Here is a 19057-nt window from a genome sequence, read left to right as displayed (position 1 = left end):
CGCTTTCCCCTTTGCAGGCAGGGACAGGAAGACTCGCATGTGGCCCATCCATACACCTAGCTGGAACACCGTCGCTAGCCTACGGATACACAGTGAATGACCGGCTGAACAAATGTAGGAATCCCAAGAACTAGCCTGTTGGCCTTTAAAATGACTCATGTGCTTAGTAACAACCCCGGGGCACACTGTGTTTATACCCAGGTTTCCAAAGTGCTGTGTAGCCTTGAGGTCAGGGGAAAAGGTGGCACAGTCAGCCTGGAGAGATGGATTCAATCTTGCGGTGGGTAAAAGCCTTTTCCACCCAAAGAGGAGAGGCCACTGACCTCTACCATCCCCATTAATACATGATGCAGTAAAGCCCAAATCCACACCCCACCCAAGTGATGCTGCACTCCCAGAGGTAAAAACGGAATGAACTCTCTTCCTTCCTCACCCTAGCCTTACCTCTCACCTCCCCCAACCGTATCTGCAGAAGCATTCTGATTTTCTCAGATGTGCAACAAAAGGCCCGTCCTACAAGATTACGGTAGAGGTGGGCATGACATCAAGGGGGGAGGCATGGAAGCAACGGTCCCACCCATGCTGCCCAATATCCATAAAAGACCATTATCACTTAGCAGTGATGTTGTTAGTCAAGCTCAAGATGGTGGAACAGCAACACAGGTCTGCTCTGGCATATTTCCAGAAGGTGCTTTTCTCTCTCGCTCTCTTTTTTTTTTTTTCCAGTTTTCAAATTGGGCATGGAGCCCAACATGGGGCTTGAACTCACGACCCCAAGATCAAGACCTGAGCTGAGATCAAGAGTTGGACACTTAACTCACTGAGCCATCCAGGCGCCCAGAAGGTGTTTATTTCTTGTGGCAGTGCCATGAAAAGGATGAAAATTAACTAAGAAAATGATCCTTCTGACCTCTCTCCCAAACTGTCAACATGCAAATGATGTTTCGTGTCTACATTTCTGCATTTTCAGTCATACTGATTTATTGTTAACTCAGTTCCTGAAGGTCCACTGTATGCCAGGTTGTGCTCTGGACATATGCTCCGTGCCATACGCAGGGACTATGCAAATATTCCCACACAGTGTGGGGGCTTATTCAGGTTTGCTTTCATCAGGAAGACATTGAGCTCCAGGTATTTCAAACAAAGCAAAAAATCAGAGAGGCTGAGTGTGACCTGGAGTGTCAAGAAAGGCAGCTTGAAAAGGGTAAGACTTGGCCGGGAGGGAGGAACAGAAAGAATTCAGATAGGCTGGGAGAGAAGGGGAAAGGATTCCGGGCAAACAGTTCTGTGCTCAAACGTCTTATTAGGGGTTCTGAACCTGAGCTTTCTAACTAACACCCATGGGAGTTTAAAGTCATAAGAATAATGAATTTATCAAAAAGCAGTACCTCTCAGAACGAGATCCACTAGGATGACTTTAGAAACCCAACAGTGCTCCTGGTAGGAAATCTGGAAAGTGACGGATCTTGGAGGAAGAAGAAGAGAGACCTGGCAATTTTCTCCCAGGGTAAGCAAAGATCCACCCATTCTGAATAGGACAGGGAGTCAACAGACCCAAATTCCAGGCTATCTCTGGATCAGAATCTGGGACTTGAAGCAAGTTTCTTAACTTTCCTCTGAGTCCCCATTTCCTCAATTTTTGAATGGAGATAATAATACGTAAGTCGGGGCAATGTATGGAAATTACCTAGTTCAACAGTCGATACACAGATGTTCAATAAACGTTAACTGTTACTATCATCACGTGAAAAAAAAGAAGCACGAAAAGCTGTCCAGTAGGGTTAAGTGAGGGACTACAAAATGGCAGCATCTTTGGGGAAAATCTGAGAGTCTTATCTGCCTTGCACTTTTATATACAATGTTTTAATCCCGGGAGATGGCTTGGGCTATAAAAAAATCAAAGCAACACAACAGATGTCAGTGGTTTCACTGAAAAATACCAGGATGGCCTTTGTGATGCTGCTTCCTAGAAAACACATCTCACCTTCACAACTGAGAGGGAACAGTCACCTCCTTCAGTTCGTCAGCCAGGCAAAAAGTCACTAATTATCCACCTGGGATTAACCCATTCTGTACCCTGTCTGTAAGTTTGAAAATGTAGGCTGGCAAAGAACCTATTCAACAAACTTTTTTTTTTTTTTTTTGGAGTTGTTTTCATTTTTATTATGTTTCACTGTCACAGCAACGGCAATAAAAACAAGCGAACAAATAAAATCCAGCAAACATCCCAAGCTGGGGTGAGGAAGGGGTGGAGGTGGTCGAGACCAGAAGAGATATGAACCCTTATTCAACAAACTTTTAATGAATGCTTTGTACTAGACACTGTGATAGATCGTTTTAGGGCCTCTTAATCCAGGAGCACAAGGAAAAGCACCAGACTAGCATGCACCAGATGCTTTCGATTCACAATTGCAAGGAATCCTCACAGGTCTATGAGAAAGGCCCCATCCCTTTTTTTGTAGAAAAGGAAAGAGATAAATTAAGACATATGCATTCTTTCACTCATTCCTCATTTACCTATGCATTTCAAATAAACATCTGTTCTGCACTGCTAGATATAAAGCACCCGGGAGAGAGAGCCATTGCCCTCAAGGGGTTTACAGTCTGAAGGGAATAAAATTAACATGTAGCTATCACAAGGCAGACCAGACATGTGAGTCATCCAAAGGATACAAAGTACCATGGGGATGAGATGAATTCTGATTGGGAGGTGTGGGAAGACTTCTAGAAGGGTGCTACATCAGCTAGGCTAGGATTTGCAGAAACTAATCAGATGCAGTGCAGGGATGCCTAACAAGCATGGAATCCAGCCTGGTGGAGACACACACTGGTGGAAGACTATCTGTGGCGTCTGGGAATGGGGAGCTGTTTGCTGCAAGAATGGGTAGGTATTTGGGGGTGCCCTGGATCTAGTGGAGGACTAAGGTAGGTGGGCACAGAACTGTGAAGGGTTTTGCATGCCAAACTAAGGTGGTACCGATATTGAGTACATTAATATTACATAGTGCTAAGTAACTTGTTCAGGAGAGGGGAGGAAAAAAAGAAGGCAAAGAAGTCAGATCTTAGCTACAAAGAAAAGCCCACATAGCACTGGGGTAGCTTCAAGCTCCAGACCTCAGCAATTTTTCCGCAGGGGGGTGTCGGGGGGTGGGGGAGTGTTCCCCACTCTCCATGAGCAGGCAGGGTCTTTCTTGTCTTAATTTATCATCTGTATCATCAATTTTTGCCCTTTCTCCTTTCCCTAACTGGATGCTAGAAATGAGGCAAACATGTAGATTCTGAGGCAATCCAAAAAGCTTTTTTTTTGGGGGGGGGGATGTGGTGCAACTCCATCGGCCTTAGTCATTAACCTTCAGTGAGGTCAGCCTTACCACCTCACTCCAGCTGCATCAGCTGGTTTGCCTCAGTCTGATTGGTTTCCATTCACCTCCTTAATCCCAGAGGTTTTTGAAGGCCATCCATGTTTTCCTTTGTGTGTAACGTAAAGGGTGGCCTGACTTCCCATTTAGGACTTCACTTCACTCTAGTGCCATCTTACTCTCTTTGGGGCCCAGCTGGAATTCTGACATCAAATTTTCCCCCAACAACAACCTCCACCTCCCACACGTGCACGCGCACACACACACGCGCGCGCACACGCGCACACACACACACACACACACACACAGCCAGAAGGTTCCAACTAGAAATCATCTTCCAAACTGATAGAGATTTCCCCCTCTATTTTGCCATCCTCATGCCCTCAGCACGGACAACTGGGTTTCCCCCCTGCTCCATTCTTACCTTACCTTCAGAAGCTTCACCTCTCCTACAGAAATCAGTGTCCATAGCGTGTCTCTCCCTATAAACCATTTATATCAGGTGCAGGGCTCTTTGCCCTACCACATCCTCCTCACCATGAGCCTTGGCTGCTCCTGCCTCACCACCCAAGTGGCATTTTTAAAGTCCATTTGGCTCTTAAAATATATTCCACATTAACTAATATCCGTATATTGGCTTGTTAAGAGAAGGAGGTAACCATCTGGGTACAGCATTTAAAAAAAAAAGACAGGGGAAGGGGAAAAGGAGAAACAGAGGGCCCTTAGACAAGTGAGTTCAGATACAGTAGTAACACTTGGGCGGTGTTCAAAGTTGCCCACTCATCCATCACGGCTCCCCGAAGACTATTAACTTGCTAGCCATTACCCCACCGCCTTCACCACACCCTCAGTCCCCCAGCGAAGAGGATAACGCCAGAGGGGATGCCGCGTATTCTTGTCACCCCATAGGTAAAGGACAAATAGGTCCGCTATAAAGGCAGGAATACAACAAGACCAAATTGAATCCAGCCTAGCGCTCATGTAGCAAGGGGTGGGTGATTCACTACTAGGGGGAGGGGGACAGTTAGGAAAAAGGAAAATCGTGGAAAGTCCCAGAGGAAGTGGTAACCCGATTCTCGAAGCCTGGCCAGAATGTACACTGGCCCTTAGGTACGCTCAGCGCCCCTACTGCCGCTGCCCACCCCCCCAACCTCTTACTCGCCCTCTCCTCCCAACACGCGCCTCACCCCATACCTCCACTCACAGCATTATCCTTGGGTGGACGTGTCAGCTTTGCCCCGCTACCCACCCATCGGCATACATGGACATCTGGGGTTGGGAAGTCTACCAGAGCTAAACGGCCACCCTCCAGGGCGACAAGCTGCTACCCATCTCCCCACCCACTCATCCTTATTGTGCCATTTGCCCAGTCTGATGGCAGCCCAAGCCGCTGATGTGAGTCGGCTAGAATGCAGTGCAGAGGGCAAAGGAGGAACACATTTCACAGGGACCCAAGATGACCCGCTGCCCCTCCTTGGAGTGCCCCACCCCCACCCCTCCAGTCTCGAGCGGGGCTGGGGGCGCAAACAAGGGGAGGGAAGCACATTCGGTCCCTGTCCGCAGCTGCACACAAAGCCCTTCACCTTCTCCTTGCCTTCCAAGCTCCTCCCAGGGCTTCGTTTTTCCGAGGGTCTCGGATGCCCCCTTCGGTGGTCGGCGGGACGGTCCCACCCGCTTTCGCAGCTCTGCCTCCGACCTCGCGTCTCAGCCGCCTGCTCCCCGCCCCTCGCCACAGACTCCGGAGGCAGCTCAGCCCGGGCTCGGGGGCCGCAAGAGCACCCTACGCGCGCGGGGCCCCTGCTCCCCGGGGGAGCGGACAGCGGTCCAGTGTGCGCCCCACAACTTCGCCCAGCAGCTCCGCCACCCGCTCACCGGCGCACAGCCCAAACCCACCGCGCTCGGGTCGGATCCCGACCAACCCCAGCCCCAGGCGGTCGTGACCCCAGCCGCTGCCACGCTCTTACCTGCGCGGCGGCGAGGAGCGAGGGCAGCGCGCGCCCCGGACAGAGCCCTGCGCCGCGGCGCGTCTGCCCTTGTGCTGCTGCGGCGGCGGCGGCGGCGGCTGCGGCGGCCGCGGGCTGGCTGGCTGATCTGGCTGGCTGCCCGGCTGACTCCTCACTGGGGCTTCCTGTAGGGCTGGACAAAGGACATTTCCTGGGAGGAGCAGGGGAATGTTCCCAGCATGCCTCGATTTGTAGTTCCCGGGGACTTCCTGCCACCACGGCAGCGGGCGGCCGGGAGGCTTCCCCGGCCAGACCCGGACCCGGCACGCGAGGACAAGCGCTCGCTCTTTCCCTCGGCGCTCCAGGGCCGGGAGCGGCAGGGGCGTCCCGGCCCGGGCCCTGCCCCGCCCCACCCCGCCCCGCAGAGCGCCGGTCCGCGCGCCCGGGTCCGCGCTCACCCCAAGGCGGCCGCCCTCCAACTGGTGGCCTGCCGCGGAACCGTCGCGGGGTGCGGGAGGACTCTGCGGTGGGAGCGGCCTTTTCTTCAGAAAGGAGGAAGTTTGGGGTGGGTTCGCTTTGAGTTGACTTGTTTTTTTCAATAGATTTTCTTTTTCTTTTTCCTTGTCTTTTTTTAAACCGCCGGAATCCTGCTGGGAGCGGATTAAAGAACTTGACTGCTCACCAGGAATTCAGGTTCCTTAAGATCTTGGCTCTTCATCCTTAAAACCATTAAGAGCTGATCCTTTCCAGATCCTGACCCGGTGGCATTGCTCTCTCCGATGTTGGCCTTGTCCCAGGCATCTTTTCAAGGAAAGTAATTAAGAGATTGAAAACAAATTATATGAATTAACTCCAAGACACGTGTAAAAAAAAAAAAAAAACCCATGTGCTGCTTAGGAGCATGCTGGAATTTCTGCTTATCTTTCTGTCGTTCACCTTTAGAATTCGGTTTCATCGTCCCTACAAACAGACGCGATGGCCACTGTATGGCCATCTGTATTGGGAGTTAAGGGACGGAGGGCATTGGCTGTAAGAGAGAACTCCACTTCCAACCCAGCCTATCAAGAGTCTTCAACATCCTCCACAAATTCCTGTCTAATTCTGGAACTGCATATCCAGGACCCTCGTGGGAAAAATCAAGAAAGGGCCACATGGAGACTTAATGAGGAAAAGCAGTGCTCTCTCCTAAGGAGAGTGATCAGAATGTAATGAACAGAGCTAGGAAAGGAAGAATTCCAGCATGCTCTGAAATGTGTTTGAAAAGTAATCAGAGAGAAGGTCCTGTATCCACTTGGCCTCTCACATTTCAAATGCACGTGAATTAGAACAATTGCATGAGGGATTCAGTGTACATTTAAGAAAAGTGCATCCACTTTGCTGCTGTAGTTCTTTCTCTCCAGATACTTAACCATGGAGATAAGATGGGCTGGATCCATTTAAGGTGTAGCAGTGGTGAGAAGCCTACAGATACGATCACCTACCTCCCCAAAGTTCCTGTTGCATATCACCCTGTTGACTGTCCACCTAAATTAATTGTGCTGTGATCCTTGCATTTGCCGGACCCTACAAATTACTTCTTCCTAAGGACTTGCAGTCTGGTAACATCCTAGCGAAACTTCCCTCCTCCACCACCACCAAGAAAAAAGAAAAAAAAAAAGAAAAAAAATATATATATATAATTGACAATCATTTGGCAAATGCAGCGACCTCTTGTAGTGTTCAGTTTGAAAAGATGAACATTTGCCTGTAGCATTTAACACTGCCTGCTACGCCCTCAGTGAAGCTATTTTCTGCCTTCCTTCTAATATAGCACACTCTCCTCATTCTCCTCCTACATTTCTAAGTTAGCTCAAGATACCTAAAATTTCACTCGTCTCCATCCCATACCAAACCTGTCCCTCTGTTTTGTTGCCAACCGAGGTTAACTGGTGACTTCAGTAGAGATCTATTTAGCACTTACTACATGTTAGTCACCATGCCCAGAGTAGACACATGTTAACATTCCACTGTAAGACATTTACTGAGTAAGCTCTGTCTTTACCCTCAAGAAATTCATACTCCTGGGCTCCATGCTAAGCAGGGAGCCTACTTAGAAAAAAAAAAAGAAGAAGTTCATACTCCAGCTGACATCACACAGACAATTACCACATGATATTTAAGTGCTATAACAAAGCCATCCCCAGATGTTTGTGTTCTCAGAGGGTAGTGCTCTTTCCATAAACCCTTTTGTTCCAGCAAGATCAGGAGTGGGACAGCAATGGCTGGAGGAAGTAGCAAGAGAGGCCAGAAAGTGCAAATAATACATAGGGACACTCAGTGTGTGAAATTTGGTTGTGAAGGGGTGGTAACTGGGAAGGAAGTAGGGTCTAAGGGGAAGACGATTTCTGTTTGTGGCTTTTTATTTGTTTAGTTTTTAAGATGAGAGCTCCTTGGGGATGTTGAAAAGCTGATGGGAAAGGTCTAGGAGAGAGCAGAGGGTGATGACAGTGGAGGGAGAAAGAAGAGATCAGGCATTCAGCAAATACTTGTTGAATTAACGAATTCCTGTTACATATCATTGGTGAAGATGTTGAGATCGACATTAATAAATTGCACTTTCCCAGCTAATATAGGCAAAGTCTGAGACCAGACAGAAATGACATTCCTTTCTCCCTCGTCATGCATCCTCCCCGCCCTTCAAGTCCTCAGGGGAGGTAGTAGGGAATGAGGGGAGGGAAACAAGGGCTCCCCGATGTTACAAGATGGAGGTCAAGTTTTCCAGTTCTACAACAGGTTCCAAAGGCACACGGCAACTTCAGAAAAGTCTAAACTTTTCAGCCTGTGGGTGTAATTATTTAATTAAGCAAATATTTGGGTGCCTGAATGGCTCGGTTGGTTAAGCTGCTGCCTTTGGCTCAGGTCATGATCCCAGGGCTCTGGGATCCAGCCCTACATCAGGCCCCCTGCTCAGCAGGGAGTCTGCTTCTCCCTCTCCCTCTGCCCTGGCCCCTGCTTGTGCTTGCTCAATCTCTCTCTCTCTCTCTTTCTCTGTCAAATAAATAACTAAAATCCTTTTTAAAAACGAAGCGAATATTTTACCCTTGCCTTTTCTTCCCCTTCACTGTGAGATAGAGAATGTAACTATACTCATCCTCAGTTTTCAAAGTGGGAATTGAACCTGGAGAGATTTGCCTACATGTTTTAAGCTTTCAAGCATAAGGTGGACATCTGTTGTTTCCTTACCCTCACAAGCATCCATCCTCCCACCTTTTTTGGTAACAGCACCTTTGGGGAAACAATCCCCTTTCCACCTTAGTCCTTACCGTTTAGAAAGGGGCTCTGCTTCAGTGGTGGGTACATAATCAACACCTGCCAACTACTTTGTTCCATTGCTGTACCAAGGATAAGCTACTGGAGGAAGTAGAGCTGAGAAACGTGGGCGCGTGTGCAAGATAGAGACAGAGACCGAGATTGAGAACGCATGCACAAGCAAATCCTTATGATACTGTTCGATCACTCCTGAAGCCAAAGTAACCCTAGATTTTTTGTTAGATGAGCCAGAACATTCCCTTTTGGGCTTAATCTATTTTGAGTTAAGTTCCATCTCTTGCAGCCAAGACAGTTCTCTACAGCTGAGTATGGGGTGTTGCAGTGCAGATCCTTCAATGTGCAACTAGCTAAGTTGAGGAAGGGTGAGAGGTAAAAGGATCCCTCCGTACCAGGCTAGGGAATTGGAAATCCTTGTGATATGGTCGTCGAAACACTGAACGAAAGGTCTCCAGTTTCCAGCATTTCAACAGTGAAATTTTGGAGGTCTTGATTGACAAATGTCAGGATTTTAGAAGGTTTGGACTGCTTGCACTGTTTATAAATATTCTAAAGAAAAAGACATGCTAATGTTGAAACTGGCCTCCGCAGAAGCAGGGAGGAAGAAATTACAGCCCGGCTAAAAGATGCTCTTTCTGACTCTAGCCAGCAAACCCAAATGGTCAAGAGTCGGATATATTGAGCCATGCCAAGTTGGAAAAAGGAAATTCTCTGCCCTTTCCAGAGTAACAGCAAAGGCAAGAAGGTAAAAAAAAAAAACTCATCATGGAAAAACTGTCTCTAGGGTCTGCACCAAACTTCCCCCTGCTGTGCCTGAGGAAGGGAAGAATTAACCCCATTTTAAGTAGGGTGACCATATAATTTATCATCAAAAATGGGACAATTTGGAGTGTGGGGAGGGGTGCTATTAATAATTACACCTGAATGACAGCTCTAAAGCAGGTCACCCTAATTAAAAGAGCTCACCACTAGAATACAGCCTCGCATCAAGAGGCCAAGGTGTCAGTCCTCCTCAATCCCAGCTAATTGTTTCCAGTTGCCCCTAGGCAGAGGTCAAGATGGTGGCCATTAGACCGAAGACTGGAAAGTGAATCAACCCTAAGGTTTTTCCTTAAAAGACAGACCGCTACGGGCCAGGGTCTAGAGTGTAGAGGAACTCCAGCACTCCTGAGCTACTGTAGCGAGTGGGTGGCTAAAGCAGTTCGGTCCTGAGAACAGAAATCCTCCCCAATTCCCCTTGCAGCTCTGGTCGCCAATGAAAATAATCAATAAGAACTCCCCTTCTCAAGAGTTAAAGTGGGGACAGCTCCATGGGCCCAACAACTCCATTCTTTTCGCGGCAGGTAATTGTTGCTATTTCTAATTAGAGTGGAATGCATCCTACACGATAGCCGTGTTGCTTATTATTTTCCCTTCCCTTTGCTTTGCTTTCAAGTAGGAGTTGCCCTATTTTTCCTTCTATCACTTTACACGGACTGTGTGGGGAATCATCAGATTTGTAGTTTCGCCATGAGCTACCAGAAAGAGCAGCAATCACTCAAAGGTCAGGGACTAGGAACTAGACCCAAAGTAAAGTTCTCTCCCTTTGGAGTGTGGGTGGGTACATTTTCATGCATGCATAGAATCATTATATGCTACTAAGTGGTGACATTTTTTAAATCATGTGTGCAGAAGAAAGGAAGCCAGTTGATGGACTATAGGGCACAGCTATTATTTTTGGCTGGCTCAGCTTACATTTCCCTTCTTATAATAAATGCCCTAATTTTCCTTCAGAGGAACTATCCATCTCTCAACTTTAGTCTTGTCTGGAAGAGCCTTTCACCTTCCCCACCTCTACCTCTTTGTCCTGCAGCTTCAGGGCTAGGTCTGTTACCCAGAGGGCCAATCAGCACTCCCACAGACCAGTGATGGGTTCAGAATGGGCAACTGACCCAGAAGCTAAGGTTCAAGAAGCCCTCTTTCTCTATTGGAGCTGATAATTGGAAAGACCACATAAATCTGAAGATGCTGGAGGCTGGAGGCTGGAGCCCGAATGTGGCATCAAAACAGAAAAGAGTGGAGAAAAGGGAAAGACAGAGAAAGAGAAGTTTATTTGAGATCTTCAGTTCAACCTATCCTTGTACTTGTCAGTTTTATGAACGATTAAATGTCCTTAACCAGAACTGTGTTTATTTATTTATCTAATTGAATTGGACGTCTACCCACTTCAACAGAAATAGTTCTAACTAAACTCTTCCGAGAATGTTTTTTGGTGTTTCTCGTGATGAAAATACTCAGGAAAGGGGCGCCTGGGTGGCTCAGTCGTTAAGCGTCTGTCTTCAGCTCAGGTCATGATCCCGGGGTCCTGGGATCGAGCCTGGCATCAGACTCCCTGCTTGGTGAGCCTGCTTCTTCCTCTCCCTCTGCCTGCTTCCCCTGCTTGTGCTTTCTCTCTCTCTCTGTCAAATAAATAAAAATAAAATCTTTCAGAAAGAAGAAAGAAAAAGAAAGAAAGAAAGAAAGAAAGAAAGAAAGAAAGAAAGAAAGAAAGAAAGAAAAAGAAAGAGAGAAAATGGAAGGAAGGAAGGAAGGAAGGAAGGAAGGAAGGAAGGAAGGAAGGAAGGAAATACTCAGGAAAGAGGGAGGGGAGCAGGAGGCAAGAATGGGCTCACCTAGACAGCATATCAGTGAACTGTTTTTTTCCTCGGTAAACACCTGTGCCGGCTCTCTAATTTCATAACCCAGGCTGGTTAGGACTGTGTGTGGAAAACTGACCGCCTTCTAGGGTTGAAATGACACAGAAGGCAAGGATCAGTCAGTGCCTGACTTGGAAGAGATCAGACATGTTCTCATCCTTGTATTGGTATATTTGCTAAAAATAACAACAACAACAAAAGATTTTCAACCCTTACAGCTATTGTGTAATTTGGTTTGTTTATTAATAGGTAACATACAGCTTCATTTTGCTGCTGCTGTTGTTGTTCTTTTGTTTTGTTTTCTGGTGGCATTTAGCTGCTTCTTCTTAAGCCCTAAAACTTGTGTTTGCACGTCCGGACCTTTCTTCCTCCTCTGCCGAGAGCTGGCTCACCACTGTCAGTCGCAATTTTTTTGTGGATAGTTACTTCCCACTCTAAACCTAACTGTCCTCTCCTTATAGAGACCTGCTCAGACCACTCTATCTAAAGTAGACTCCCTGTCTTTCTCTCAGTCCTTTGTTTTCCTCATGTTTGAAACACTTTAATAAACTTTGTTTTCCTGTGTTTTGTCTCTCTCCTGCAGCTAGCATGGAAACTCCGTGAGTGTGGTCTGTGTGTCTCTGATTCATAGTTTTGTTCCAACAGTCCAGCAAAGTGCTCAGCTCTTATAGCGGGAACTCAAAAGGTACTTGGTGAATGCATTTAATAAAGAAATATTTTTTAAGCACTTGTAAGGAGCATTAATGTTCACTGTGGGCAACTTCTCTTAGATCCACACTTTTAAAGGAAAGTTTTTACTAAAGTATAATGTATAAAAATGAAGATTTCATTAAAGTATAAAATATGTAGATATCAAAGACTATCTTATTTCCTAGAGCAGAATGTGGGGATGGGATAAGTGAGAGTATTTTCCACCTGATCAAAGGAAGTAGAGGGAGGAGAAGGGGATTTTTTGCTGGGATTAACTTGGCTGAAGGCTGGCTCTGGATATCTGCCTCCTACTAATGTTTCCCCTAGTTTGAGCACAAGACTTTGTTTCCTTGCTGGGCTCCAAATAGCCTAGAACCTCTTATCCCTCAAGGATGGGGAGAGGAGGAAAATAAACTGTGAGCATTGGGGAAAATTTGGTTAATATAGGCCAACATATAGCTTTTAGTCATCTCTGTACTCCAGAAACTAGAAAGATGCTTAGTTCACTAAGTTTTTAGAACAAATCTGTATCTGATTTAATGGAGAAACTTTAGATGCCCCCTCCATAAGATTAGAAGCCAGATAAGAACCTAGTATCACTGTTACTCTTCAAGATGGTACTGGAAATCTATGCTTACCCCACATGACAAGAAAAATCAAAAGTATAAACATTAAAGAACAAGAAGCAAAGCTGTTATTTGCAGATGATATGATCATCTTCATGGAATTCACTATAAACCAGGAACCATCTATTTATTTAGCATTCATAGTCTCTTTTTCACAAATAAGGAGGCTCTGAGAGGCTACATTAACCCAAGGTTATTCAGAAGTAAGCCTCAGAGGCTGAATTTAAGCCCACGAGGCAAGAAGAATGAGAACATTCGGTGTGGGAGTGTGAAGGGCAGAGCCGGGAAAGTCCACCCAGCAGCCCTCCACCCATGTACGCATCCATTCCTGTGTTAGTGTATGCCTGCACCCTTTGTGCACAGCGCTAAGCCCTGGGGACACCACAGTGACAGCCACAGGGCCTGGTGGCAATCTGGTAAAAGAACAATAACCACACGGGAGATAACTCTGTGACTGGGCTTACGTGGCAAGCAACCGGGGCACAGAAGAAACTGCGCTTGTCAGGGGTTGCTTTCCCAGCAGTGACACCAAGCTGAGTCTTGGAGAAGAGAAGTAGGTTTTTTGGGCACTCCCAGCGAGGACAAAGACCAAGGTGCCGTAGCGGAGGGGTTGGGGCAGGATGGTCCTGCAGGTTGACAGAGGCTAGAGAATTAGGCGTGGGCCCAGGTCCTGAATAACACTGTGAGCCACATGGAAGAGTGTGGACCGTGGACGCAGCACTGGGGTAATGAGACAGACCGGAAAAGAAAGCATCTCTAAGGGTAGACAGACTGGAAAGAACATGGCTCAGCCCTCATAGGTTGAATGAGGAAGTGGGGTTAAACTGCTTTATTTTCTTTGTGTCTACACTCAACAGCAATGATCACTTCCGTTGTCATGCTCATTTTCCTGCCCTTTACCACTAGTCACAGCTTTTTAAATTGTGTTACCAAAACTTCGCCCTGTGCTGAATAAGATTGCATTAAGCCTTCAGCCGACCGGGCTAGTACCCCCCACCCACTCATCATCTTTTCTCTTTGATCCTTGTGGCTTTATCACTAGGTTTATCATCTCCAGTCAAGCAACAGTGTCCCCTAATATGGCTTCAATGAAACAGAAAAGAAAAATCCATTTATTCAACAAATATTTACAGAGCATTTATGGTGCTGGGATACCACAGTAAATAAAATATGGTTTCTACTCTGAAGGAGCTTACAGGCTTGAGTTGACCAAACAGATAATAATATTTAACACCAGAATCAGCAAACATTATATGATACTGTGTGCCAAGCTGTGTTCTTCCACACAGGAATCTGTCAATCATTTAATTCTCTGGACAACCCTCTGAGGCAGGTTGTATGAGACATCCCTGCCATCTTACCCGACTAGTGGGCTTGGAAGCCCAGCAGCATAGCTCCAGTGTCTGTGACTTATCCCCTTCACTTTAACAGCCTAATGACAATCTAGTGTGATAAACAACATGAGGCAAACACGTTGCATTAGAGAAACATTCAGGGTACTACTGGCACCTAACCCAGTCTTAGGGATCTGGAGCCATCTTCTGGAACACTTTCAAGCCAAGCCTGAAAGGGGCAATAGGAATTAGCCTGGTAACAGAGGAAAGGAGGGAGGTGATTCTGGGTCAAAGCAAAGTCTCCGAGCCCAGAAACAGCTTGCCACCCATTGCACAGCATCCTGGAAGGCCAAATGAGGCCCGGATGAGGGAGTGATGGTGGGGGTGGGGAGGAATAGAAGTTAAGTTGGCTGATTTAGATCTTAACATTTAGTGCTAGAAGAAAGCACGTAGACAAGACAATGGAACTAAGTTCCAGAAAATTCTGAGTCTAAACATTATATCCCTTTCAAGACATGATGACTTTTTTCCCAAGCCAAAATTAGAATCATTTTTTTGGATTTGTGGATTCGTTTAATGTCTTAGAAAAGTATTTATTAACTAAATGGAGTTACATGTTTAATTGTTCATCTTTGTTGAAAGGAATAGAATTGCATTAAAATCGATAAAAAATTACCCCCACAAGTCAGTTACTATTATGACTGAACCATCATTCTTAAATTTACCATGTATTATTGAGCACCTACTATACGTCAGGCCTAGTGTATGACACCAGAGGACACCTCAGGGAAGAAAACAGCTCCATGAGCTTGCATGATGCATACTTCAGCAAATCCTGAGTATCTGAGAAGTCTGAAACCATGGTTTTCATATTTGTGGAATATATAAAGCTTTTTGTCCAAACATCTCATCTTACAGATAAAGAAACTAAAGAGATTAAGCGATTTACCCACATTCATACAACTCCTTGTAGTGCAGTGCGGGGGACTTGACCCAGAATCACCTCCCTAGTCCAGGTCATCGCTCTTTCCAGCAGAACTCCACTCACTTATATCTCCTGAACCATGGGTTCAAGAGGAGTGTTTGATGAGAAGCCAACTAGTTCTGTAAGTCGGGATTCTCACTGGACTATTCCTTGAGCAATCGAACATTCTCTCCCTCTCATGAGATAACAGCCTAGAAAAAGCCACCATTGTCCAATTTACAAAAAAGTTTTCACATTCATTATCTCATCTGAGCTTCAAGTGACCCTATGAGGCAGACTCCGTAGATACTGATCTCCATGCAGATGAGGAAACGGAGCTTTAGAGTTTCAGTGACATGAGCACCGTGACAAAGAGCCAGAAGGGCACGGTCAGCTGCCCCAGGCCGCAATCCACTGAGGCACTGAAAGTACCTGGGAATCAATCAGATTAATGTTAATTGATTAACTCAGATTTCCACCAACACTCTCAACACAAGTGATGAAATGTAAACTGTTTCTATTCTCACTCAAGATGTAAGTGTCCTTGGATAAAAATACAAGAACTCTCCCAGGTCTGTGGATGTACCGTAGTTGAGATTTTTCTGATACATACATGCATGTTTCTTGGTGTAACTAGAGTTTTGTCCCGATCCCAAGAAGACCTGGAGCTGGCCGCTGAATTCTGAATCCAGTGTATGACAAACCACAGAGAATGAGAGATGTTTTTAAGGATAAATTTTAATCCCTTCATTATATCTCCCATGGAGCCATGTAATTGGAAATGAAAACTGAAGAGAAAACAAAGATTGCAGAAGTGCGGTGTTTTAGGATGTCAAAGCCAATAAATAAATAATAGAAAGAAATGTAAAAAAATATACTCAGGTTATAGATGATACAAGAGAAGTGTGAATACATCCCTGCTTATAAGGAATTAGAACAATAAGGTATTCAGATGAAAAATGAAAAGTCCTCTTCACATACCGCGGGCGGTCTTGCTACTCCCACAGTGATTTAAGAAAAATATTTTTTTAGGAAACATATCTTGAACAAGACTATGCAATTATATCCAAGTAAGTTATCTCTGCCTTTGGTGAGTGTGAGTGACTAATGCTTTCCAGTTACTGGTGCTGGGAAACTGCGCCACAAAAGATAGTTCCAAACAAGTAAAATAGTCGGCTGTAGTTTGTACATATAATAAATCCCTTTATTTGAGCATAAAGAGAGATTTGATTTTTCTTAATGGAACTAATCGTCAGTGTTCACCAGCCCTCCCTACTAAATACTATGAACTTGAAGGGACGCCAAATGTTCCAAGGTCTGGACTTGCCCTCCAGACCTCAGTTCGTTGGCTGAGGCTCCCTTCTTTTACCTCTACAGTCTGTTTTTCACTTGAAATTCTTTGCTCCTTCCACTACCATATTTCCCACCCCGAGTGCCCAGAGTCATGATAGACTGCTCCACAGAGCACTCGCCATCTATTTTATTCAGATTTTTAAAAACTGAAATACAATCAGTATACAATATCGTATTCGTTTCAGGCGTACAGCATGTTGGTTCGGTGATTCTGTACATTACTCGATGTCCTCCGTGACAAGTGTTGTCACCATGTCAGCACACAACACTATTACAAAGTATGGACAATGTTCCCTGTGTTGTACTCTTCCTCCCTGCTACTTATTCATTTATAACTGAAAGTCTGTACCTCTTAATCCTCCTCACCTATTTTGACTATCACCCCACCCACTTCCCCTCTGGTAACAACCTCTGTTCTCTGTGTTTTAGACTCTGGTTTTTTTTTTTTGCCTGTTGCTTTGTTTTGCTTTTTAGATTCCATGTATAAGTGAAATTATATGGTATTTGTCTTTCTCTGGCTGACATATTTCACTGAGCCTAATACACTCTAGGTCCATCCATGTTGCTGTGAACGGGAAACTCTCATGCTTTTTATGGCTGAGTAACATTCCATCATGCATGCACATACCACATCTTCATTATCCATTCCTCTATTGATGGATTGCATTCTATTAAACTGTTTCCATTGGTTCATAAGACGTTTTGTGCCAGTTCTTGGTTCTGTCTCCCCAGCTGTCCTCGAAGCTTCTTGGGGCAGGAATCTCGCCTCATGCTTATACTCACCTGCCTCCCCCACTGAGTGCCAGTGCTCCGATGTGCACAGAGTAGGTTCAGAAGCACCTGGAGGAGTGTAGCCCTCCCCTTTCTCTTCTATAGAGCTCAGAGTAACTACTCGGTAGACACACGGGCACGGCCCAGAGCAGATGCTGAGTTCATGTTTTCCCAGCATGGAGGTCAGTCTTGGCCGGCCCTCAGCTCTCCTCCGCAAACTCACTCAGCCTCTTCCTGGTCCTGCTTCCCAAAGTAGACTTTCCTTGGTCCTATAGTCAGTACTCCAGCTGCACTTAGTTCCTGGCTTACCTTCCTCGTCACTCTCAGCCAGAAATCCTTTCTGGTCCAGGACTTCATGGACACTCTTCTCTCTTATTTTGCTAACTTTGTTTCCTTCTCCTACTCCAGGATTCACTGTATGACCTTCTGTTTCTTCTGGCTGCTCCCAGAGGCACTGTATCGTTACCAATGGACTCTTTATCAGTTGCTTTAATCATTAACACTTATGATTATTTATAGCGACTACCCACACCAGTCCACGAAATGGGAAATTCTTTCCCAGCATGGCTGTGTCTGATGTGTTTTGATTGTACCTGCATGTTCTCCTACCTGGAACAGAACCTGTAACTCTAGAGAGAAAAACGTGCACGTTTTTGTTTTTTTTTTTTGTTTGTTTGTTTGTTTTCCTGTGAGATTTTACTCATGGTCATTTGCCTTGGCTGTTGAATATAAACAAACCAGTTTAATAGCTTTAAAAGGTCAGCTGAAAAAGGAACCAATCTGTATGCCCATTAAAAATAAGTGAAAGAGTTATGGAGAGTTATTATATGTTATGCCAAGGCTTTTTTTTTTTTTTTTTTTTTTTGGAGGGCGAGTGGAATGCAGTGCCAGTTGGGAGGTGGACAGTTCGTTGGGATTGTGCCCTGAAGTACATCTGTTGGGATATTTGGGTTGACTCCATTTAAAGACACCGGAAAATCAGAATAAGGGTGTGTGCCAGGCTGGCGTCTCAAAGTTAAAGATTATGTGAAAGGTTTTGAAGGCACAGAAACCAGGGGAATAACTATTCTAAGAATTTAGACAGCTACATAGAGAATTCAGTCTTCACTAGAAGCCAGGGATAAAACCTCACGGTCACCAGAAAACACCAGATAGTTCCAGGGACCATACTGAAAAATTGTCTGACCAAGTACAGAGGGAAAAAGATAGGAGCTGTGAAGTCAGAGTTCAGTAAATCGGGCTGGACTAAATGCCCATGGTTAATACCAGTAACTTCTCCATCTGTATATTGCTTACATCAACCCAATTCCTCATCCCACAGTAGAATCAGTTTTTAAATCTGAAACCTCAGGTGTGTTCTGGACCGATAAATAGCTGAGGAGGTCTAGGGAAGAAAGGAATAGGTGGGGGGGGGGACTAACCTCCAGCCCCAAGGTAACAGTAGAGCAAGAATGAGTTGCTGGATTCTCTTGGAGGTAACAGTTGAAGGAACCTATTGTTATCAAAGAGAGTTTCCTATCCAAGAGACCCTGAGGCATTACACCAGCAGACTAGGACATATGACTGTTTCTCAACTCTGTCTCCAGTTTGAAACCACACGTCTGCTGTAAATGGTGTTTGGAGAGAAAGGGACGAGATGAAATATCTCTTTCTGCTTCCTGCATCTCTATTAAAACACAGGTGCTGTGGGCAGGGTATTCATCATCTGCTTTCTTGGTAGCCCCTCGGATCACCACGGGCCACTTTGTGGTGTTGCTGACACGGTCAGGGAGGATGGTTCATGCATAGCAGTGGGTGGACAGGGTCCAGTTGGTCCTAAATGTTTCCATCTGGTGCCCACCTAAGGGACAGAGCTTTGGAAAATAATGGCTGATGATTAAGAGCTTCATATGTGCCAGAGACTGAGCTAAGATGATCTTTAAATGTAGCTTTAAATGTATCTCCTCATTTACTCCTCACAACAAACCAGTTAGGCATGACTATTTTTTTTCTATTGTAAATGTGAGGACACGGAAGCTCAGAGAGGCTCAGTAACT

The sequence above is a fragment of the Ursus maritimus genome, unplaced genomic scaffold (assembly GCF_017311325.1).
Source record: "Ursus maritimus isolate PB19 unplaced genomic scaffold, ASM1731132v1 scaffold_12, whole genome shotgun sequence".
Taxonomy (NCBI): Eukaryota; Metazoa; Chordata; class Mammalia; order Carnivora; family Ursidae; genus Ursus; species Ursus maritimus.
This window is presented reverse-complemented; position numbering follows the sequence as displayed.